The sequence below is a fragment of the Carcharodon carcharias genome, chromosome 8, assembly GCF_017639515.1.
Source record: "Carcharodon carcharias isolate sCarCar2 chromosome 8, sCarCar2.pri, whole genome shotgun sequence".
NCBI lineage: Eukaryota > Metazoa > Chordata > Chondrichthyes > Lamniformes > Lamnidae > Carcharodon > Carcharodon carcharias.
The window spans coordinates 103,283,460-103,309,092 of record NC_054474.1 but is presented as its reverse complement, the minus strand read 5'-3'; positions in this window follow the sequence as shown (position 1 = coordinate 103,309,092).

Here is a 25,633-nt window from a genome sequence, read left to right as displayed (position 1 = left end):
CACTTTACTGATGATCGAGAGTAGTCTGATGGGGCAGTAATTGGCTGGTTTGGGTTTGTCTTGCTTTTTGTGTACAGGAAATACCTGGGCAATTTTCCATATTACCAGGTAGATGCCAGTATTGTAGCTGTACTGAAACAGCTTGGCTAGGGGTACGGCAAGTTCTGGAGCACAAATCTTCAGTACTATTGCTGGAATATTGTCAGGGCTCATAGACTTTGCAGTATCCAGTGCTTTCAGCCATTTCTTGATATCACTTGGAGTGAATCGAATTGGCTGAAGACTGGCATCTGTGATGCTACGGACCCCGGAGGAGGCCGAGATGGATCATTCACAAGATGATGGTGAATGCTTATCTTTTGCACTGATGTGCTAGGCTCCTCCATCATTGAGCATGGGGTTATTTTATGGAGCCTCCTCCTCCAGTGAGTTGTTTAATTGTCCCTAATATTCATGACTGGATGTGGCAGGACTGCAGAGCTTAGACCTGAACCGTTAGTTGTGGAATTGCTTAGCTCTGTCTATCACTTGCTGCTTATGTTATTTCACACACAAGTAGTCCCGTGTTGTGGCTTCACCAGGTTGACACCTCATTTTTAGGAATGCCTGGTGCTGCTCCCGGCATGCCCTCCTGCACTCTTCATTGAACCAGGGTTGATCCTCTGGCTTGGTGGTAATGGTAGAGTGGGGGATATGCCAGACCATGAAGATTGTGGTTGAGTACGATTCTGCTGCTGTTCATGGCCCACAGCACCTCATGGATGCCCAGTATTGAGCTGCTAGACTTGTTCGTAATCTACCCCATTCAGCACGGTAGTAGTGCCACACAACACAATGGAGGTTATCCTCAATGCAAAGACAGGACTTTGTCTCCACAAGGACTGTGCGGTGGTCACTCCTACAGAAACTGTCATCGGCAGATGCATCTGCAGCTAGCAGGTTGGTGAGGATGAGGTGAAGTATATTTTCCCTCTTGTTGGTTCCCTCACCACCTGCCGCAGACCCAGTCTAGCAGCTATGTTCTAGCCAGCTCGGTCTGTGGTGGTGCTACGGAGCCACTCTTGGTGGTGGACTTTGAAGTCCCCCACCCAGGGTACATTCTGCACCCTTGCCACCCTCAGTGCTTCCTCCAAGTGGTGTTCAACATGGAGGAGTATTGATTCATCAGCTGAGTGGAGTGTGGTACGAGGTTATCAGCAGGAGGTTTCCTTGTCCACATTTGACCCGATCCATGACACTTCATGGGGGCTGGAGCTGATGTAGAGGACTTCCAGGGCAACTCCCTCCCAACCGTAGATCACTATGCCACCATCTCTGCTGGGTCTGTCTTGCCAGTGGGACGGGACATACCCAGGGATGATGATGGTGGTGTCTGGGACCTGATCTGTAAGGTATGATTCTGTGAGTATGACTATGTCAGGCTGTTGCTTGACTAGTCTGTGAGACAGCTCTCCCAAATTTGGCACAAGCCGCAAGATGTTAGTGAGGAGGACTTTGCAGGGTTGACAGGTTGGGCTTGCCATTGTTGTTTCCACTTCCTAGGTCGATGCCAGATGAATAGTGTGCTTAGTGTTAACTTTTGTCTCCTTGTGATTGGCCACTGGACAAACATGACAAATGTCATGTCAGCATTACCCAGAGTTTAATTATGGGCATGCCTACACATTTGGAAAGGATGCATAATGTTCTCCCAATATGATGTTGCCCCAAACTTGTATTGTAAAGCTGCCTTGGTGAGTGATGTTATAAAATTAAACTATAAGTGAACATAAGTCACCTTGACAATCTTCCCGAAGCAAACACATTTCTGTTGCATCTGCTTACAGACCCAATGAGTCAGCATTCAGTCTTTCAGCTGCCTCCAGTTAAGCTTCTGGAGAGTGACTATAAAGTATTACAGAGTGTTTGCAGTACAGAAACAAAACATTTAGCCCATTAGGGTCCATGCCAGTGTTTCTGCTCTACAGGAGTCTCTGCCCACATCTCTTCACCTAATCCCATGAACATGTCATTCTATTCCTTCCTGTCCCATATACTTATCTAAGTTCCCCTTAAGTGCATTAATACTATTCACCTCAACTATTACCTATGGTAGCAAAGTTTCACATAAACATGCTCTGCATGTTTATTCCTTAATTTCAATATATATCACATCTCCCCCGCCTCTCCCACATTCCTTGTCCAACACAAACCTGTGCAGCTAAAGTTATCAGGCTACCTTCTTGGCGTAGGCCTCTCCCACCACGGGTAAAATAGCAGCAGGGCAGGATGAAGAATTTAATTGGCCACTTAAAGGCCTCAGTATGGCCTGACACTTCTACTGTCCCATGTAAAAGGGGAGACAGGTCGGCGGTGGATAGATAAGTGCTGGACAGGCCACATGCTGCATTTTATGACGTCCCTGCCTTCAAGCACACTGGTGGCACACCACAGCAAGCAGGATCAAATTACACATTCCAGACAAACTGTTGTGTGTCTCTTGTTCTCCAAGAGGAGCAATTAAAATTAATTTGTGTTGCAATTAAGCATTGCCCAAACACTACCTTTTTCCACGTAATATATGATGACTGTCAGTTTAATGTTTGTGACTTATGATCCTGGGTGATGGTTAACATGTTTACGGCCTGCAAAAAGAAAGTTGCTCAGTACAAGTAGATGGGAGGAAAAATACAATTAAAAGAACCAAATGGTCAAACCTTACACTTTATTTGTAGTTTGTATTCTGTGCAAGGGAAATTGTTTTGCTGTTGTTTATTGCCTGAACAGACCTCGGTACACGCTGATATGCTTGCCAGGGTAAGATTAGATTAACCATTGTATTTGTTGGTTAATATGCTACAGCCTGTACTTCTGCATTCTGATTAATGTTTTCTCTGAAACAAAGAGTTAAAGCTGAAAGATTAATACTCACGAGGTGAGAAATAACCTTGCTTCTGCTCAGTTCAGGCAGTAAAGTGACTGTATCTTATTCCGGTTTGTTTTGGGAAAATAAACTGCCACTCTGTTATAAAAGCAAAATACTGCAGATGCTGGAAATCTAAAATAAAAACAGAAAATGCTGGAAATATTCCATAATTCTGAAAGCATCTGATGAAAGGGTATTGACCTGAAATGTTAACTCTGTTGCTCTCTCCAGAGATGCTAGCAGGCCTGCTATTTCTAGCACTTTCTGTTTTTATGCCACTCTGCCATGCTTTCTACTAAAGCTTGTAAGAATCCAAGCGTTTATGTTTTAAGTGAAGTCACTTTCTGTGATGTACAAAAGTATTTACTTAACATTTGTTTCTTTATTAATTAGCTATGTATATTATTTAAGAATATTTCTTATACTAACAGGCTACATTGTCTGTTAAACTTTCACTTCCAATTCAGTAATCCCAAGGGCAGTCCTCAAAACCATTATAATGCTGAGGCCGGAAAATTACAGAGACTGAAAACAATAATTTTGGAAGAACTTGTATTTCTATAGCACCTTTCATGACCTCCGGATGTCCCAAAGTACTTTAAGGCAATTAAGTACTTTTGAAGTGTAGTCATGCTTCTAATATGAGAAACAGGACAGCCAAATTGCGAACAGCAAATTCCTACATACAGCAATGCACACCAACCATAACATTGAAGTTCAGGCTCCAAGGAGAAGTAAAATCTGAAAGTGTTTTTTTTAAATGAGATCAGTTTTGCTGCACCACTTGGAGTTGAGTTTCAGTTGAAGTGAAACTGCAATCTATTTTCGATGAGCTCATCTGCTTGTGCTTGTGAACAATTCTCTGATTGTTTATCATTCAAAGAACCTGATAGAAATGGAGTCAGGTGCCCCGCAAATTGTGTCACTATTACAATCTCAGGAGCCATGTAGCTTCATAGAAGTGTGTGCTGTCGCTGGTGAAAGGAGATTAATCCAGCCTCTGGATCACTAATAGAAGATCAAAATGTTGCAGATACTGGAAAGTGCAGCAGCATCCATGGAGAGAGAAATAGTGCTAATATTTCAGGTCAATGACTTTTTGTCAGGTCTAGAAAAACAAAACGATGTAACAGTTTTTAAACAAGTACAGAGGTGAGGAAGGGGAACAGAAGGGAAGGTCTAAGATGATGCAAGGGATAATGGTGTAAAGCAAAAGGTAATGGGACAAATAAATAAAAGATGGGTCTACAGGTGGTGTAAATGGCAACAGTAGAATCATTGCCAGCACTTGCTGTTTGAAAACATGGAACTAATGGTTATAATCTGAAATTGGAAACTCAATATTAAGTTTAAGGCTGTAAAGTGCATAAAAACAAAGGATTAGATACGTATCAATAAAACTTAATGCAAGCTCAAAGTGTAGGAAGACGAGAACAGAGAGGTTAGAGTGAGATTTGGGTGGAGAATTAAACAAGTGACTGGAAACTCAGGGTCATACTTGCAGAATGAACGAAGGTGTTTTGCAAAGTAGTCACCCAATCTTTATTTAGTCTAAGAGGCAGCTTGACAAATACATGAATAGGATGGGAATAGAGAGATACGGACCCCGGAAATGCAAAATGTTTTAGTTTGACAGGCGATATGATTGGCGCAGGATCTTGGAGGGTCGAAGGGCCTGTTCCTGTGCTGTATTTTTCTTTGTTCTTTGTCTCCCTAGTGTAGAGGAGACTGCATCAAAAGCTGCAAATACCATAATTTAAATTGAGAGAAGTACTAGTAAATCACTGTTTCACCTAGAAAGAATATTTGAGGCCCTCGATAATGTATTGTTAGTTGAGTAACTTAATCACCACAGTACTGTATCCATTGAGGTGAACCAGGACAGATACATTTGCTATCATATCTTTCAGCTCTATCCTGTGAAAATTAATTTTGAGGATCAATTACAAATGATGAGAATATTTTTGCATTTGACAGGTATAATGAAGAATAAATTGCAGATAGGCATGGAGAAGCATAGGAACAGGAATAGGTTATTCAGCCTCCTAAGCACATTCCACCCCTTAAGTAGATCCTGGCTGATCTGTATTTTAATTCCTTCTACTTGCCTTGGTTCTGTGACCCTTAATACCCTTACCTAACAAAAAAAAATCAGTTTGAAATTTTCAATTGACCTAGCTTCAACTGTATACCATCTACAAGATGCACTATAGCAAATCATCAAGGCTCCCTTGACAACACCTTCCAAACTCCTAGAAGGATGAGGGCAGCAGATGCATGGGGATACCACCACTTGCAAGTTCCCCTCCAAGCCACACACAATCTTGACTTGGAACTATATCACTGTTCCTTCACTGTCTCTGGGTCAAAATCTTGGAACCCACTCCTTACAGCATCTGGGTGTACCTAAACCACATGGACTGCAGCGGGGATCAAGGAGGCAGCTCAGCACAACCTTCTCAAGGACATTAAGGGATGGGCAATAAATGCTGGCACAGCCAGCAAAAACCACATCCCATAAAAGAATAATTTAAGAAAATCATTTTGGGGAAAAGGTTTGCATTAGTCTATAAGTGAAGAAATGTTTCCTGACATCATCCCTGAAGCCTTAATGCATCTTAACCTCAATCTGTTTTTGCTATCTTTATTATTCTAAAAGCTTAGTGTAATGTAGGTTAAGTAAATGGATATTAAGTATATTTATTAGGAAGACCAATACTGAGCTGAAGTAGTGAGGTACAGCTGCCATGTTACACAACATTGCTGCAATTGCACTTAGCAAAATGGGTATATTTTTGGTCTGGGCACTACAAAAAGGATATTACAGCTATTGAAAGGATCCAGGAGAGCACAAGTTAAAGCTTCTAATATTCTTGTGTTAGAGGTGTTGTGAATGACTAATGTTGAAGTCTTCTGTGGTAGGGTTTAACATCAATCTACTTTATTCAAAAGATAACCACATCTAGAATAAGAAGTCATCCTTGCCACAAGGCTGAAAGAGAGAACCCAATCATGATAGTCAAGTGATCTTACATCACTTCTCCAAGATGATGTGAACTGTCTCACTTACATATTCACATTAACCCTTTCTACTACATCTCCCCCCCAAGTCTCTGACTTCATCTCTGATTCACAGAAAGAACTGCTGTGGCGGTTTCACCAGTCTACCCAACCATGTTCTCAGCTCTCTCGGAGGAGATTGAGAATTTGAGCTCTCCATGCATTCTCTCGAGCTCTGGTGGGAAGAATGAGAATTGTCAGAGGATATCAGTCCACCATCAGGCCTTTTCCTGAAGAAAAGGATCACTCCGTAGATGCTCACTTCCTTGTAGAAACTAGTACATTCCTGTTCCTTTGCACTGTAACGTTTTCTGTCTCCACAATAGGATCAGGGTTGTGGTGTTTTCTCAAGAACCCGGCCTTGATGAACGTGATCACGAATCCACACTGACTCTGCAGACTGGAGGTCTGGAGTATGTGTACTCTGTGGTGATTATCGCATATCTGTGTTTGACTGGAATGGTACTCATCCTCCTCCTCCTCCTCCCTCAGCTTGTCCAAACTGCAGCCGTCAGTGTGCGCAAAAGAGTAGGAAGTTGAGTCCTCAGTCCCCTTTCCATTAAAAGCTTGCACAGAATCAGGACATTCTGGAGTGGGGAAGAACAATAATTTCTCAGTGCCAGGTTAATGATCTTTTTCTTTTTTAATAAAGCTTTTAACGTATGCAATCCCCTTTCAGCCTCACCATTAGCTTGTAGGTATCTTGGCGAGCTAGTCATGTGGACAAACCTGTAAGATTCCGTGAACTCCTTGATGTATTCATTAGCAAACTGTGAGCTGTTGTCTGAAATGGCAAGGTCTGGAATTCCATTTAAGGCAAAAATTAATTTCAACACAGTAATGACAGACGTTTGACGCTTTACCTCTATCAACCTTGCATAGTAGTCAACCACTATCAAAAATACTTTCCCTCTGAGCTCAAAATGATCCATCCCGAGAAATTCGCACAGTATGGACGGAAATGAGGATGCTCGGGGGTTCCCTCTGCTCCTGCTGATAGATAATGCACCTGATGCAATTGGATATCATCTCTTCTAATGATCTGGGGGAGCCCTGGCCACCAGACAGAATTTCTGGCTTTGGCATGATACTTTGTGATATCCAAGTGACCCTGGTGTAACCTCTGAAGTATATTGTAAGACTTTAGGTATAACCAGTCTCTCGTCATAATTCAGCAAGTCATCCACGGCACTGAGGTGTCTTTGCTCAAAATATTGCCTCAGAATAGAATATGGTGGTGTATATTCCAGCCATCACCTGAAGCAGTACTCATAGATTTGAGCACATTCTTCGTCTGACATTTGTGCATTTCTGATCTTATTTAAGTGTAGTGCTGTAGCTGGTAAATATTTGGTCATTAGGGAAGTAAAAGTCTCTATGTCTTCAACAAAATTTATATTCCCTCGTTCTGGCCTTGCTAGAACATGACAACGCATTCACTGTAGTCTGTTTCTTCCCTTGCACATACTCAGCTGTAGTATCAAATCTCATCAACCTCACACAAAATCTTTGCACCCTTGGCGGCATCTTTGCTAATTCCTTCACAGTAAATAGAGAAACCAAATGTTTGTGGTCAGTCTCAATTGTGAATTGAAGACTCAGGACATAATCTGCAAACTTCTCGCAAGCCCAGGTAGCAGCTAAGGCATCTTTTTCAATAACTGCATACCTTTGTTCTGATTCAGACAAAGAACGAGATGTGTACTACATCAGTCTATGTTTACCATCTCTCTGAGTCTGGAAAAGTACAGCCCCCAATCCAGTCGATGATGCTTCTGCAGCAATAAACGTAGGCAGTCCTGGATCATAATGAGCCAATATGTCCAGTGATATTAACATTTTCTAGTTCTGCCTTAAAAATATTCAGACACTGCTTCCACCACCTTTTGAGGAAGAGTTCCAAAGACTCACAACCCTGAGAGAAAAATTTTCTCCTCATCTCTATCTTAAGTGGGCGACCCTTTACTTTTAAACATTGATCCCTAATCCTAGATTCTTCCACAAGGAGAAACGTCCTTTCCATGTCCACTCTAGGCCCAACCATCTTCAGCTGCTTCATCAATGACCTTCCCTCCATCATAAGGTCAGAAGTGGGGATGTTTGCACAATGTTCAGTGCAATTCGCAACTCCTCAGACACTGAGGCAATCCAAATCCAAATGCAGCAATATATAGACTTGGACTGGTGGCAGGTAACATCCGAACCACACAAGCACCAGGCAATGACCATCTCTGACAAGAGAGAATCTAAACATGACCCTTGACATTGAATGGCATTACTATTGCTGACTATCCCACTATCAACATCCTGGGGTTACCATTGACCAAAAACTGACCTTGACTATTCCTATAAATATAGTGGCTACAAGAGAGGGTCAGAAGCTAGGAATCCTGCAGCGAGTAGCTCACCTGAAACCCAAAAGTCTGTCCACCATCTCCAAGGCACAAGTCAGGAATGTGATGGAATACTCTCCGGTAGCCTGGATGAATGCAGCTCTAACAACACGCAAGAAGCTTGGCACCATCCAGGACGAAGCAGCCCGCTTGATTCACTTCTTCCACCACTGACGAACAGTGGCAGCAAAGTGTGCCATCTACAAGATGCACTGCAGAAACTCACCAAGGCTCCTTAGGCAGCACCTTCCAAACCCATGACTGCTACCATCTAGAAGTACAAGGGCAGCAGATAGGTGGGAACACCACCGCCTGGAAGTTCCCCTCCAAGTCACTCACCAATCCTGACTTGGAAATATATCGCCATTCCTTCACTGTCGCTGGTCAAAATCCTGGAACTACCTCCCTAACAGCACAGTGATATACCTACACCACATGGACTGCAGTGGTTCAAGAAGGCAGCTCACCACCACCTTCTCAAATGCAATTAGGGATCGACAATAAATGCTGGCCTAGCCAGCAATGCCCCTCATCCAGTAAATGAATTTTAAAAAACCCTGTCCAGGCCCCTCAAATTCAAGTCGCCTCTTATTCTTCTAAACTCCAGTGAATACAAGCCAAGCATGTCCAATCTTTCCTCATAAGACAACCCACCTATTCCAGACATTAGTCTAGTAAACCTTCTCTGAACTGCTTTCAACGCACTTACATCCTTCCTTAAACAAGGAGACCAATACTCTACACAGTACTCTAGATTTTGTCTCACCAATGCCCTGTACAACTAAAGCATAACCTCCCTACTTTTGTATTCAATTCCCCTTGCAATAAACAATAACATGCTACTAGCTTCCCTAATTACTTGCTATATTTGCATACCAACCTTTTGTGATTCATACATTATGACACACAGATCCCTCTGCATCGCAGTGCTCTGCAATCTCTCACCATTTAGATAACATGCTTCTTTTTTATTCTTCCTCCAAAATGGACAATTTCACATTTTCTACATTATACTCCATTTGCCAGATCCTTGCCCACTCACTTAACCAATCTATATCCCTTTGTAGCCTTCTTGTGTACTCTTCATAATTTACTTTCCTATCTATCTTTGTATCATCAGCAAATCTAGCAACCATACCTTTGATTTCTTCATCCAAGTCATTTATATAAATTGTGACCAGTTGAGGCCCAGCACTGATCCCTGTGGTACACCACTCATTACATCTTGTCAACCAGAAAATGATCCATTTATTCTACTCCCTGTTTCCTGTTAGCTAGCCAACTTCTATCCATGCCAATATGTTACCCCCTGTACCATGAGCTTTTATTTTTCCACAATAACCTTTGAAGTGGCACCTTCGGGAAATTTAAGTACAGTACATCCACCGGTTCGCCTTTACCCACAGCACATTATTTTTGCTAATCTTTGAGGATTTTTCTTTTTGTTTCTGCAATGTAAACTCCTTGCTACAACACACCACTTAAAAATGACCATCTTACAAAAGTGGCACTCTGCAGATTTGGCAGGATAATTTTCTTGTCGACGCTGCCTTTTCCGACCACACCGATAACACTTGCTTATGGCAGTTGCCACACCCTCTTTGCATTTCCCCCGTTTCTTTACGCCATGTTTTTACTCCGAAACTTAACAAACAAGTTCTGTCGAAGGGTCATGAGGACTCGAAACGTCAACTCTTTTCTTCTCTGCCGATGCTGCCAGACCTGCTGAGTTTTTCCAGGTAATTCTGTTTTTGTTTTGGATTTCCAGCATCCGCAGTTTTTTTGTTTTTAAACTCTGCTGAGTTGGTGCTTCTTTGCAAATGAGTCTCCCTGTCACATAAAAGTTGTGAACAATTCTGTTTCCGAGCCTCAGGGCGGTCTTGATTAGTGTTGTTATCCCTTGACTGCAAGAGGTCCAGAAAGTTTTCTTAACAATGATTCTATCTTGAATTGATTCTTCTTTTCAGTTGCTATAACTGTAATTTTCTGCCAGTCTGTATGGATCATTAATAAATGAATCAACACTTTCCCCCGGTCACTGGCTGTGCTTATTAAACTTCTCAAGCTCAGCAATGGTATTTTTCCTGAGACTAAAGTGGGCATCGAAAGCTTTCATTACTTTGTCATATGCAGCAATTTATTTGTAGATCCCCTTTCTAACTAGGATACTGTCTGCACAACCACCCATTGCGTACAGAAGCAGACTGACCTGCTCCTTGCTCAGCTTTGTAGTGAGTACTGATGCAGTGTTGTACCTTGCAAATCTTCAGCTTGGTTTGGACCTACAATTTGGTGGAAGCAATCTGATAATGACAATGACTTCATAGAATCATAGAAAGTTTACGGCACAGAAAGATGTCACTTGGCCCATCGTGTCTGTGCCACTATGTTCCTTCTTCACTCTGTTCTTTTTTTAAATCTGCTGCTTGTCCACGTGCTGTTTGGTTGCTGGCAGTTTGTTTTCTTGCTGTCCGTTAGCCTACTACCACAATCTAATGTTGTGTTTGAGGTGTTGTTAATGCTATTGTTGAAGTCTTCTGAGGTAGCGTTTAAAATCACAGAATCACAGAGTGCAGAAGAGGCCCTTCGGCCCATCGAGTCTGCACCGACATGTCAGAAAGACCTCACCTACCTACCTAATCCCATTTACCAGCACTTGGCCCATAGCCTTGAATGTTATGATGTGCCAAGTGCCCATCCAGGTACTTTTTAAAGGATGTGAGGCAACCCACCTCCACCACCCTCCAAGGCAGCGCATTCCACCCTCTGGGTAAAAATGTTTTTCCTCACATCCCCCCTAAACCTCCTGCCCCTCACTTTGAACTTATGTCCTCTTGCGACTGACCCTTCAATTAAGGGGAACAGCTGCTCCCTATCCACCCTGTCCATGCTCCTCATAATCTGTACACCTTGATCAGGTCGCCCCTCAGTCTTCTCTGCTCCAACAAAAACAACCCAAATCTATCCAACCTTTCTTCATAACTTAAATGTTTCATCCCAGGCAACATCCTGGTGAATCTCCTCTGCACCCCCTCCAGTACAATCACATCATTCCTATAATGTGGCGACCAGAACTGCACACAGTACTCCAGCTGTGGCCTCACCAAGGTTCTATACAACTCCAACATGACTTCCCTACTTTTGTAATCTATGCCTCGATTGATAAAGGTAAATGTCCCATATGCCTTTTTCACCACCCCACTAACATGCCCCTCTGCCTTCAGAGATCTATGGACATACATGCCAAGGTCACTTTGTTCCTCAGAACTTCCTAGTGTCATGCCGTTCATTGAATATTTCCATCTCAAATTACTCCTTCCAAAGTGTATCACATCACACTTTTCAGGGTTAAATTCTATCTGCCACTTATATACCCATTTGACCATCCCGTCTCTATCTTCCGGTAGCCCACGGCACTCAACCTCACTGTTAACCAATCTGCCAATCTTTGTGTCATCCGTAAACTTACTAATTCTACCTCCCACATAGTCATCTATGTTATTTAAATAAATTACAAATAATAGGGGATCCAGCACAGATCCCTTTGGTACACCACTGGACACTGGCTTCCAATCACTAAAGCATCCTTCTGTCATCACCCTCTGTCACCTACAACTAAGCCAATTTTGAATCCACCTTATCAAATTACCCTGTATCCCATGTGCATTTGCCTTCTTTATAAGTCTCCCATCTGGGACCTTGTCAAAGGCTTTCCTGAAATCCATACAAACTACATCAACTGCACTACCCTCATCTGCACACCTGGTCACCTCCTCAAAAAATTCAATCAAATTTGTTAGGTATGACCTCCCTCTGATAAAGTCATGCTGACTATCCCTGATCAAACCTTGCCTCTCCGTGTGGAGATAGATTCTCTCCTTCAGAATTTTCTCCAATAGTTTCCCTACCACTGATGTGAGACTCACTGGCCTGTAGTTCCCTGGCTTATCTCTACAACCCTTCTTATACTGCGGAACCACATTAGCTGTTCTCCAGTCCTCTGGCACCTCCCCTGTGGCCAGAAAGGAATTAAAAAATTGGGTCAGTGCCCCTGTGATCTCCTCCCTTGCCTCCCTCAGCAGCCTGGGACACAAATCATCCGGACCTGGAGATTTGTCCACTTTTAAGACTGCCAACACCTCCAATATCTTGTCACTCCCTATATCAATTTGCTTAAGAACCTTGCAGTCTCTCTCCCCGAGGTCGATACCTTCATCCTTTTTCTCTTGGGTGAAGACGTATGTGAAGTATTCATTCAACACTCTAGCCATGTCCTCTGGCTCCACCCGTAGATTGCCCCCTTGGTCCCTTATGGGCCCTACTCTTTTCCTGGTTATCCCCTTCCCATTTATATACTTATAGAAGATCTTGGGATTTTCCCTACTTCTACCAGCCAGAGTTTTCTCATATCCCCTCTTGGCTTTCTTTAGCTCCGCCCTGCACTTTCTGTACTCCACTAATGCCTCATCTGATTTCCTTCCTTTGTACCTGCTAAAAGCCTCTCTTTTCCTTCTCATTGTAACCTGAATATCTCTGGTCATCCATGCTTCTCTGGGCTTGTTACTCCTTCCTATCACCCTAGAGGGAACATGTTGCGCCTGTACCCTCCCCATTTCCTTTTTGAATGCCCCCCTACTGCTTCTCTGTAAATCTCCCCACAAGTAGCTGTTCCCAGTCTACCTTGGCCAGATCCTGCCTTATTTTATTAAAATCCACTCTCCCCCAATCCAAAACAATTTTTTGCAACTTGTTGATTTCTTTGTCCATAACAAACTTAAACTGTACCATGTTGTGGTCGCTATCACTAAAATGGTCCCCCACCACCACCTCAGCTATCTGACCGGCTTCATTCCCCAGATTAAGGTCCAGCTCTGCGTTGTCCCTTGTTGGGCCCTCTCTATATTGACCTAAAAAGTTCTCCTGTACACATTTCAGGAAGTCCACTCCATCCAAGCCCTTAACACTGTGTCTATCCCAATTAATGTTGGCAAAATTGAAATCACCTAATATAATTACCCTATTGTTATTGTTTTTACATACCTCTGCAAATTGTGCACATATTTGCTCCTCAATTTCCCTCTAACTATCTGGGGGTCTATATAAACACCTAACAATGTGGCTGCCCCCTCTTTTATTCCTAAGCTCTATCCACAAAGCTTCATTCGATGCCCCCTCCAAGATATCATCTCTCCTTACTGCAGTAACTGACTCCTTAACTAATAATGCAATGCCTCCTCCTCTTTTACCCCCTCCCCTGTCTCGTCTGAAGATTCTATATCCCGGAATGTTGAGCTGCCAATCCTGCCCCTCCCTCAACCACGTCTCAGTGATGGTTACTGTATCACAATTCCACGTGTCAATCCTCACCCTTAACTCATCCATTTTACCTGTAATACTCCTGGCATTAAAGTAGAGGCCATCCAGCCTTGCTTTACTCCCTTGAAACTTATTGCAACTGTACTCCCTCCGACTTGACTGTTTTACCAAATTATGATGTGTCTCTATTCTGCTAACATTCTGTGTTCCCTCCCCCTGCTGAATTAGTTTAAACTCCTCCTAACAGCTATAAATCAACTATATTCAAACCATAACAAAGAATAACTACATTTAGATTGAGACTTCATCCTTGCCACAAGGCTGTAAGAGAGAAGCTGATCATGATATCCTGTCATCTTATATCCCTTCCCTAAGATGATGGGAACTGTCTCATTTACGTATTCACATTCACCCTTTACACCACAATACTGCTGCTGCTGCAAGATACTGAGTACAGAGGGAATAGATTATGAGGAATGATTATGTTCTCACAGGAAGGGTGAAGAATGAAAGTTGATCTAGTTGCTGTTTTTAGGAAGCTGTTTCATCCTGTGCCCAATAACCAGCGAAAAAAGTCTATATTTGAATGGAGAGTAAAATTCAAAACTAATCGGAGAAATCATTATCTCAGTGAGGGAACAGTCAATGGATGGAATCTGGGGCATTGATTAATTATACTTGCAAGAGAGAGGAAAATATATCTTGTCTGTAAAGTGTGAAAATGCACAGAATCACAATTGTTTGGGTGCAGGAGACCAATTGGCTCATCATGTCTGCACCAGCTCTCTGACCATTTTAACTCAGTGTTAATCTCCTGCCTTTTCCCCGTAACCCTGCACATTGTTTATATTTAAATAACCATCCAATGCTCTCTTGAAAGACTCAATTGAACCTGTCTCCACCACATTTCCAGGCAGTACATTCCAATCCAAACTACTCACTGTGTGAAAAACTTTTTTCTCACCTCGCATTCGCTTCTTTTGCAAAACACTTTAAAACTGTGCCCTCTGGTTCTCGATCTGTTCCAGGAACAAGGGAATCAAATCAGAAGAGGCATTAGTGGAGCACGGACAGTGCAGGGTGGAGCTTAAGAAAGCAATTAGGAGAGCAAAGAGGGGATATGAGAAAGCTCTGGCTGGTCAAAGTAGGGAAAATCCCAAGATATTCTCTAAGTATATCAATGGGAAGAGGATAACCAGGGAAAGAGTAGGGCCCATAAGGGACCAAGGGGGCAATCCATGGGTGGAGCCAGAGGACATTGCTAGAGTGTTGAATGAATACTTTATGTCTGTCTTCACCCAAGAGAAAGAGGATGAAGGTATCGACCCCGGGGAAAGAGAGACTGCGAAGTTCTTAATAACCTTGATAAAGGTAGTGACAAAGTATTGGAGCTGTTGGCAGGCTTAAAAGTGGACAAATCTCCAGGTCCAGATGATTTGTGTTCCAGACTGCTGAGGGAGGCAAGGGAGGAGATCGCAGGGGCTCTGACCCGAATTTTTAATTCCTCTCTGGCCACGGGGGAGATGCCAGAGGACTGGAGAACAACTAATGTGGTTCCACAGTTTAAGAAGGGCTGTAGAGATAAGCCAGGGAACTACAGGCCTGTGAGTCTCATGTCAGTTGTAGGGAAACTATTGGAGAAAGCTCTTAAGGAGAGTATCTATTTCTACTTGGAGGCGCAAGGTTTGATCAGGGATAGTCAGCATGGCTTTGTCAGAGGGAGGTCATGCCTAACAAATTTGATTGAATTTTTTGAGGAGGTGACCAGGTGTGTAGATGAGGTAGTGCAGTTGACGTAGATTTTGTTGATGTTTATGTGGATTTCAGGAAAGCCTTTGACAAGGTCCCACATAGGAGACTTATAAAGAAGGCAAATGTACATGGGATACAGGGTAATTTGATAAGGTGGTTTCAAAATTGGCTTAGTTGTAGGAGACAGAGGGTGATGACAGAAGGATGTTTTAGTGACTGGAAGCCAGTGTCCACAGGGATCTGTGCTGGGTCCCCTATTATTTGTCATTTATATAAACGACATATGTTTGGGGTAGGATTAGTAAGTTTGAAGTTTGAAGATGACACAAAAATTGGCCAGGTGGTTAACAGTGAGGTTGAGTGTCGTGGGCTACAGGAAGATATGGACAGGATGGTCAAATGGGCAGATAAGTGGCAGATGGAATTTGATCCTGAAAATTGTGAGGTGATACACTTTGGAAGGAGTAAATTGAGATGGAAGTATTCAATGAACGGCATGACACTAGGAAGTTCTGAGGAGCAAAGGGATCTTGGTGTGTGTCCATAGATCTCTGAAGGCAGAGGGGCATGTTAGTGGGGTGGTGAAAAAGGCATATGGGACATTTGCCTTTATCAATCGAGGCATAGATTACAAAAGTAGGGAGGTCATGTTGGAGTTGTATAGAACCTTGCTGAGGCCACAGCTGGAGTACTGTGTGCAGTTCTGGCTGCCACATTATAGGAATGATGTGATTGTACTGGAGGGGGTGCAGAGGAGATTCACCAGGACGTTGCCTGGGATGAAACATTTAAGTTATGAAGAGAGGTTGGATAGACTTGGGTTGTTTTCGTTGGAGCAGAGAAGACTGAGGTACACCTGATCGAGGTATACAGATTATGAGGAGCATGGACAGGGTGGATAGGGAACAGCTGTTCCCCTTAATTGAAGGGTCAGTCACAAGGGGATGTAAGTTCAAGGTGAGGGGCAGGAGGTTTAGGGGGATATGAGGAAATACTTTTTACCCAGAGGGTGGTGACAGTCTGGAAAGCACTGCCCGGGACGGTGGTGGAGGTGGGTTGCATCATCCTTTAAAAAGTACCTGGATGAGCACTTGGCATGTCATAACATTCAAGGCTATGGGCCAAGTGCTGGTAAATGGGATTAGGTAGGTAGGTCAGGTGTTTCTGACATGTCGGTGCAGACTCGATGGGCTGAAGGGCCTCTTCTGCACTGTGATTCTGTTTATGAGCAGGAACAGTTTCTCCCTATCTACTCTGTCCAGACCCCTTATGATTTTGAAAACTTCTATCAAGTCTCCTCTTAGCCTTCTCCTCTCCAGGGAAAACAGTCTCAACTTCTCCAATCTTCCCTCATAACCGAAGCGTCTCATTCCTGGAACCATTCTTGTAAACCTCCTCTGCACTCTCCCCAATGTGTTCACGTCCTTCCTATAGTGTGGCTTCCAGAACTGTACACAATACTCCAGCTGAGGTCTAACCAATGTCTTATATAAGTTCATCATAACCTCCCTGCTCTTGTACTTTCCGTCCCGAATAATGAAGCCTAGAATACTGTTTGCTTGAGAAACAGCTCTCTTTACCTGTCCTGCCACCTTTAATGACTTATGTACATATACACCCAGGTCTCTCTGCTCCTTTAGAATAATACTCTTTATTTTATACCATCTCCCCATGTTCTTTGTACCAAAGTGTATCACCTCACACTTCTCCACATTGAACTTCATCTACAACCTATCTGTCCACTCCACCTTTGAAATTCTACACTGTCCTCCTCACAGTTTACAATTCTCCCAAGTTTTCTGTTGTCTGCAAACTTTGAAATTGTCCCCTGCACACCAAGATCTAGATCATTTATACATGTCAAAAAAAGCAGCGGTCCCAATACCAACCCCTGGGGAACTCCATTCTAAACTTTCTTCCAGCCTGAAAAATATCCCTTCATCTTTACTCTGTTTCCTACCCCTCAGCCTATTTTGTATCCACGTTGCTAATGTCCCTTATATTCTATGACCTATAACTTTCCTCACAAGTCTGCTGTGTGGCACTATATTGAATGCCTTTTAGAAGTCCACATTCATCACATCAACATGCTAACCTTATACTCAAGAAAAGAACAGAAAAACGATCAATGGAGTCACGGGCCTTTGCTAATTACGTCATGCCGGCCGTTACGAACGTCACGTACTGCCGGCTGCCGCCCTTGTCACATGCGTCACGTGGTGCTGCCTGCCGACCGTTAGGGGTCACGTAGTGTCTCTGAGGCCGTTGGGCACGGGTCACATGATGCGCGAGTATTGAGGAAGGAGGCGCCATGAATATCACCATCGATAAAGAATCTCTTAACGACAGCTTTGTCACCCTGTGCGGGATCTGGGTGCTGTGTGAGTCAGAGCGCTACTCCTACACAAAAAAAACCTACATCAAACTGGGATGGGGAGGGCAGAGGCAACCAAAGTCCCCGGGCTGGCGGAGGGCAAACTCAGACACAGAGGGGCGCACAGAGACCCCGGGGGTTTGCTGGGGGAAAGGCGCACACAGACCCGGGAGGGACGCACACAGATCGGGGGCGGGGGGAGAGGGGAGGAATGGAGGGGTGGGGATGGAGAGGGGGGGAATGGGAGGGGGGGAATGGAGGGGGAGGGGAGGGAATGGAGGGGGGAATGGGGGGGAGGGGAATGGGGGGAGAGGGGGGAATGGGGGGAGGAGGAGAGGGGAGAGTTCAGGAGCGGGGGCGGGCGGAAAGAGGGGTTGTGGGGGGTGGGGGGAAAAGAGAGGGTGGGGAAAAGAGGGTGGGGCAAGGGTGGGTGAGGGGGGGAGAGAGGGGGGAGAGGAAGGGGGCGGGGGAAAGAGAGGGTGGGGAAAAGAGGGTGGGTGAGAGAGGGGGGAGAGGAAGGGGGCGGGGGAAAGAGAGGGTGGGGAAAAGAGGGTGGGTGAGAGAGGGGGGGAGGGGGAGAGGGGGTTGGGGGGAGAGGAAGAGGGTGGGGAAAAGAGGGGGCGGGGAAAAGAAGGAGGGTGGGGTGAGGGAGGGTGGGGAGAGGGGGTGAGGGAGGGGGCAGGGGGAGAGAGAGGGTGGGGCGAGGGGGGTGAGGGAGGGGGCAGGGGAGAGAGGGGGCGGGGGGAGAGAGGGGGCGGGGGAGAGGAAGGGGGCGGGGAAAAGAGGGTGGGTGAGGGAGGGTGGGGAGAGAGGGGGGAGAGAGGGGGGTGGGGTGGGTGAGGGAGGGTGGGGAGAGAAGGGGTGGGGAAGGGGGCGGGGGAGAGGAAGGGGGCGGGGGCAAAAGAGAGGGTGGGAAAAAGAGGGGGCGGGGAAAAGAGGGTGGGTGAGGGAGGGTGGGGAGAGAGGGGGGATGGAGAGAGGGGGGCGGGGGGAGAGGAAGGGGGAGGGGAAAGGGAGGGAGGGAGTGGGGGCGGGGTTGAGAGGGGGGAGGGAGGGGGGTGGGGTTGAGAGGGGGGAGGGAGGGGGGTGGGGTTGAGAGGGGAGGGAGGGGGTGGGGTTGAGAGGGGGAAGGGGGAGAGGGGCTGGGGGTGGGAGGGATAGGGAGGGGGCGGGGTGGGAGGGGAGGTGGGGAGGAACTGAGCATTGACTCAAATCAAAACTCCAATTTTCCTGGTTGCACTTAAATAAAACTGATGTGCCAAATGTTTCCCCTCTATACCTCCAAGGTTATTTCTAACATAACCTTTTTCTACAGCTTTTTTTGAGTTTCACATTATTTCTGATCTATCGTATGCCACCAGTCCCAGATGAGAGAATAAATTCTGTCAGGCCTACTATCTGATTTTAGTGATAACTAACTGGGGTTAAATGCCAGACAGTAAAATTGTTATCTTTGATTGCTGCATTTAAAAACATACTGTTTGCACCCATGTTTGCATGTGTCTAAGCAGATTCCTCTACATCTGCCTAAACAGCCCTTCTGTGTGATTGAGGAGATGCATCTGTTTTATTGGGCTCAAGATTGTAACTGGCTGTTGGGAGGTGTGGTGAGCTGTTAGCATGTAAGGAAAGTACCTGGCCTTGAATCTTTACCTCCCACTGACAATCAGTCAGAGGTTGGAAATACGTCCTGTGGGCGAATATGAAGAGAAAAACATTTCCAACAGTTTGAAAACAATTTTTCGAACAAAAGTTCAGATATGATTATATTTGTGAGTAACATGGAGGTTCACCATTGGCAGTTTGTCCATACAGGTGTCTGTGATGTAGTTACACTGAAAGTGCATTAAATGTACCAACATTAGTGTTGAGGAAGATTGTGGCAAAAATTGCTGGGTGTTTCTTGCCTTGTGGAGAAAGGCTGCAGTTGTAGATATGTACTGGCACTCTTATTAAATTTGATTGTGTATATTTTGATCACAGTTTTACTTACTCTTGGGTAAAGTTTTCTCCTCTCACCTTAGATCTATGTCCCCTAGTAATTGACTCTTCCACCCTGGGAAAAAGCTTCTGACTATCTACTCTGTTCATGCCACTCATAATTTTGTAAACTTCTGTCAAGTCGCCCCTCAATCTCCGTTGCTCTAATGAGAACAATCCGTGTTTCTTCAACCTCTCCTCATAGCTAATAACCTCCAGACCAGGCAGGATCCTGGTAAACCTCCTCTGCACCCTCTCCAACGCCTCCATAGCCTTCTGGTAATGTGGTGACCGGAATTGCAGGCAATGTTCCAAGTGTGGCCTACAGCTGCAGCATGACTTCCCAGCTTTTATACTCAATACCCCTGCCGATGAAGGCAAGCAAGCCATATGCTTTCCTGATCACCTTATCCACCTGCGTTGCCACTTTCAGTGATCTGTGGACCTGTACACCCAGATCCCTCTGTCCTTCGATGCACTTAAGGATTCTGCCATTTACTGTATAATTCCTACCTGTATTAGACCTTCCAAAATGCATTACCTCGCATTTGTCCGGATGAAACTCCATCTGCCATTTCTCCGTCCAAGTCTCCAACCGATCTTTATCCCATTGTATCCTTTGACAAACCTCTTCACTATATGCAACTCCCCCAACCTTAGTGTCGTCTTGCAAACTTACTAATTAGCCCAGTTACATTCTCATCCAAATCATTTATGTATACTATAAACAGCAAAGGTCCCAACTCCAGTTGGTAGAGGTTACAGGTTTAGAAGGTGCTGTTGAAGGAGCCTTGGTGAGTTGCTGCAGTGCATTTTGTAGATGGTACACACTGCTACCACTGTGCATCGATGGTGGAGGGAGTGAATGTCTAAGGCTGTGCATCGGGTGTCAATAAAATGACCTGCTTTGTCCTGGATGGTGCTGAGCTCCTTGAGTGTTGTTAGAGCCGCATTCATCTAGGCAAGTGGAAAGTATTCCGTCACACTCCTGCCTTGTGCCTTGTAGATGGTGGACAGGCTTTGGGGAGTCAGAAGGTGAGTTACTCGCCTCAGAATTCCCACTCTTATGACCTGTTCGTGTAGCCACAGCGTTTATATGTATCATACAGTTCACTTTCTGGTTAATGGTAACCCTCAGGATGTTGTTGGTGGTGGATTTAGTGATGGTAATGCCATTGAATGTCAGTGGGAGGTGGTCAGATTTTCTCTTGTTGGAAATGATTATTGCCCGGCACTTGCGTGGCGCAAATGTTATTTGCCACTTATCAGCCCAAGCCTGAATGTTGCCACTTATCAGCCCAATCCTGAATGTTGTCTAGGTCTTGCTGCATATGGACATGGACTGCTTCAGTATCTGAGGTGTTGCGAATGGTGCTGAACATTGTGCAATCATCAGTGAATATCCCCACTTTTACCCTTATGATGGAAGGAAGGTCGTTGATGAAGCAGCTGAAGATCTTTGGGCCTGGGACACTACCCTAAGCAACTCCAGCAGTGATGTCCCAGAACTGAGATAATTAACCTCCAACAACCATAGCTATCTTTCTTTGTGCTAGATATGACTCCAATCAGTGGAAAATTTTCCCCAATTCCCATTGACTTCAGTTTTGCTAGTGATCCTTGATGATATACTCGGTCCAATGCTGCCTTGATGTCAAGGACAGCCACTCTTAACTCACCTCTGGAATTTTTACCTTTGGACCAAGGCTCTTTGTGCTAGGCATGACTTCAACCGGAGGAACGTTTTCCTTCTGATTCCCATTGACTCCAGTTTTGCTAGGGTTCCTTGATGTCACACTCGGTCAAATATTGACTTGATGTTAAGGGCAGTCACTCTCACCTCACCTCTGGAGTTCAGCTCTTTTGTCCATGTTTGGACAAGGCTGTAATGAGATCATGAGCTGAGTGACCCTGGTCATTTCTCTTGTCATTTAATCTTTCCTATATTCCACCCTGACACACACCTCTTTTGCTCTTTCTCTACCCTGTAATTTTTGATCTGCAAGGGAGTCAGGGGTTAAGGGGAGGCAGGCAGGAAAGTGAAGTTCAGGCCACGATCTGATCAGCCGTGGTTATACTGAATTCCGAGTGGCAGAACCCAAGCTGAGTTTCAGTGAGCAGGTTGTGGCTGAGTGAGTGCTGCTTGATAGCACTGTCAATGACCCCTCCATCATTGTGCTAATGATTGAGAGTAGACTGATGAGGCAGTAATTGGCCGAGTTGGACTTGTCCAGCTTTTTATGGACAGGACAGAACAATTTTCCATATTGCTGGGTAGATGCCAGTGTTGTAGCTGTACTGGAACAGCTTAGCCAGGGGTGCAGCAAGTTCTGGAGCACAAGTCTTCAGTACTATTGCTGGAATATTGTCAGGGCCCAAGGCCTTTCCATTATCTCTTGATACCTCTAGGAGTGAGTCAGGCTAGCTGTGATCTGTGATCACTGGAATTTACCGAGGAGGCCAAGATACCAAGATGGATCATCCACTTGGCACCTCTGGCTGAAGATGGTTGCAAATGCTTAAGCCTTGCTTTTGCACTGATGTGCTGGGCTCCCCTCATTGAGTATGTGTATACTTGTGGAGCCTCCTCCTCCCATTAGTTGTTTTATTGTCCACCACGATTCACTACTGGATGTGGCAGAACTCCAGAGCTTTGATCTAATCTGTTGGTTGTGGGATTGCTTAGCTCTGTTTATCGCATGTTGCTTCTGCTGTTTAACATGCAAGTAGTCCTGTGATGTAGCTTCACCAGATTGGCACCTCATTATTCGTTATGCTCCTGACATGCCCTCCTGCGCTCTTCATTAAACCAGGGTTGATCCCCTGGCTGGATGGCAGTCGTAAAGTGGGAGATATGCTGGGTTATGAGGTTACAGATTTTGGTTGGAGACAATTCTGCCTCTGCTGCTGCTGCTGATGATGGCCCACAGAACCTCATGGTAGCCCAGTCTTGAGTTGCCTGATCTGTCGAAATCTGTCCCATTTAGCTTAGTACAGTGGTAATACTATACAGCACGATGGTGGATATCCTGTAGGATTGGGAGCAATTTAGAATTCAGCAAAGGAGGACCAAGGGATTGGTTAAGAAGGGAAAAATAGACTCCGAGAGTAAGCTTGCGGGGAACATAAAAACTGACCGTAAAAGTTTCTATAGGTATGTGAAGAGAAGAAGATTGGTGAAGACAAATGTAGGTCCCTGACAGTCAGAAACAGGGGAATTTATAATGGGGAACAAAGAAATGGCTGACCAACTAAATACATACTTTGGCTCTGTCTTCACAAAGGAGGACACAAATAATGTATATACCAGAAATGTTGGGGAACACAGGGTTTAGTGAGAGGGAGGAACTGAAAGAAATCAGTATTAGGGATCGGTGCTGGGACCTCAGTTATTGACAATATATATTAATGATTTAGATGAGGGAACTAAATGTAATATCTCAAATTTGCAGATGACGCAAAGCTGGTGGGAGGGTGAGCTGTGATGAGGATGCAAAGATGCTTCAGTGTGATTTGGACAAGCTGAGTAAGTGGGCAAAAGCATGGCAGATGCTCTATAATGTGGATAAATGTGAGGTTATCCACTTTGGTAGCAAAAACAGGAAGGCAGATTATTATCTGAATGGCTATAAATTGAGAGAGGGGAATGTGCAATGAGACCTGGGTGTCCTCATACACCAGTCGCTAAAGGTATTTAAAGAGGACGTAGAAGATTTTTTGAAATATCAGGAAGTTGAGGGCTATGAGGAGCTGGCATGAAAAAGGATTTGAGGCTTGGGGCAGATCAGCCATGATTTTGTTGAATGACGGGACAGGCTTGAGAGGCCAAATGGCCTACTCCTCATAGTTCTTATGTTCTTATCAAATGCCTTCTGGAAATCCAATGTATTACATCCACAGGCTCCCCTTTATTCACAATGCACGTTACTCCTTCAAAGAACTCCAACAAATTGGTTAAACATGATTTCCCTTTCATGCAACTTATTATTTAAATGGAGAGAAACTTCAGAATGCTTCACTGCAGAGGGATCCGGGTGTCCTCGTGCATGAATTGCTGAAGGTTTATATGCAGGTACAGCAGATAATAGGTAAGGCAAATAGAGTATAAAAATAGGGAAGTGTTGTTGCAACTGTACAAGGCATTGGAGAGACTGCACCTGGAGTACTGTGCACAGTTTTGGTCCCCTTACTTGAGGAAGGATGTAGTTGCACTGGAGGCGGTTCAGAGGAGGTTCACTAGATTGATTCCAGAGATGTGGGGCTTGTCTTATGAGGAGAGATTGAGCAGTTTAGGCCTATACTCCCTAGAGTTTAAAAGGATGAGAGGAGATCTAATTGAGGTATATAAGATGCTAAAGGGGATAGACAAAGTTGATGTGGAGCAGATATTTCCCCTTGTGGGGCATTCAAGAACGAGAGGCCATAGTTTTAGGCTAGGGGTGGTAGATTTAAATCAGAGATGAGGAGGAAATACTTTTCTCAAAGGGTCGTGAATCTGTGGAATTCACTACCTCAGAGTGCAGTGGATGCTGGGACGCTGAATAAATTTAAGGAGGAGATAGACAGATTTTTAATTAGTAATGGGTTGAAAGGTTATAAGGAGAGGGTGGGAAATTGGAGTTGAGGCCGAAATGAGATCAGCCATGATTGTAATGAACGGCGGGGCAGGCTTGAGGGGCTGAATTGCCTACTCCTGCTCCTTGTTCTTATGTTGCTCCAAGTGGTGTTCAACATGAGTACTGATTCATCAGCTGAGTGGAGGGGAGGGTGATATGTACTAATCATTAGGAAATTTCCTTGCCCATGTTTGCCTTTAGGCCAAGAGACTTCATGGGATCTGGAGTCAATGATGAGGACTTCTGTGGCAACTCAATACCACTGTGCCGCCACCTCTGGTGGGATAGGGCATACCCAGGGATGGTGATGCTGGTATCTGGGACATTTCCTGTAAGGTATTATCCTGTGAGTATGACTTGTTAGGATCCTGGACCAAGGGCAGGACTCTGCCAGTGTTTTGATAAGATCACCCAGATCAGTTCAGTGAACAGCAATTCAGGGCTGTTAGTTTTAGTTAGAGGAGTCTAGACATGGAATAAGGAGGGAGAGAGGGTGGTCCAAAAAAAGCCCAGAGGAGGTCCCAGAGCAAAAGAGAGAATCTGGGAAGGAAGCTGGAACAAATGTAACAAGCATTGGAACATTCGGTATTTTTAAATGATAAGCAAACTGCTAGTCTTACATAGCACATGGAACACAGAAAAATTGATTTTATCACAGGCGTTGCCTGACTAGACTCTCCCAGTTTTGGCATAAACCCCAGATGGAGGGCTTTGCAAGGTTGACAGAGCTGTATTTGTTGTCGTCGTTTCCGATGCCTAGGTCAATGTCGGGTGGTCTGTCCAGTTTCATTCCTTTTAGGCTTCATAATGGTTTGCTACTACTGAGTGACTTGCTTGGCCACTTGAGCACCAACCACATTGCTGTGGGTTTGGAGTCACATGCAGGCCAGAACAGGTAAGGGCAGCAGATTTGCTTCACTAAAGGACATTAATGAACCAGATGGGTTTTTATGATGATCGACAATGGTTTCATGGTCACCATTACTGAGACTAGCTTTTAATTCCAAGATTTATTAATTGAATTGAAATTCTACCAGCCACCTTGGTGGGATTTGAACTTGTGTCCCCAGAGCTAGCCTGGGCCTCTGGATTACTAGTCCAGTGACATTACTGTTACACTCCCACCTCCCCTTATCTTGCTTCCTGTCTTGGTATCATTCACAAATATGTAAAAAAAAAAACAAACTCCTAAAATGTTTGTTACTTACTAACTATAAGAAACTGAAAAGTACAAATC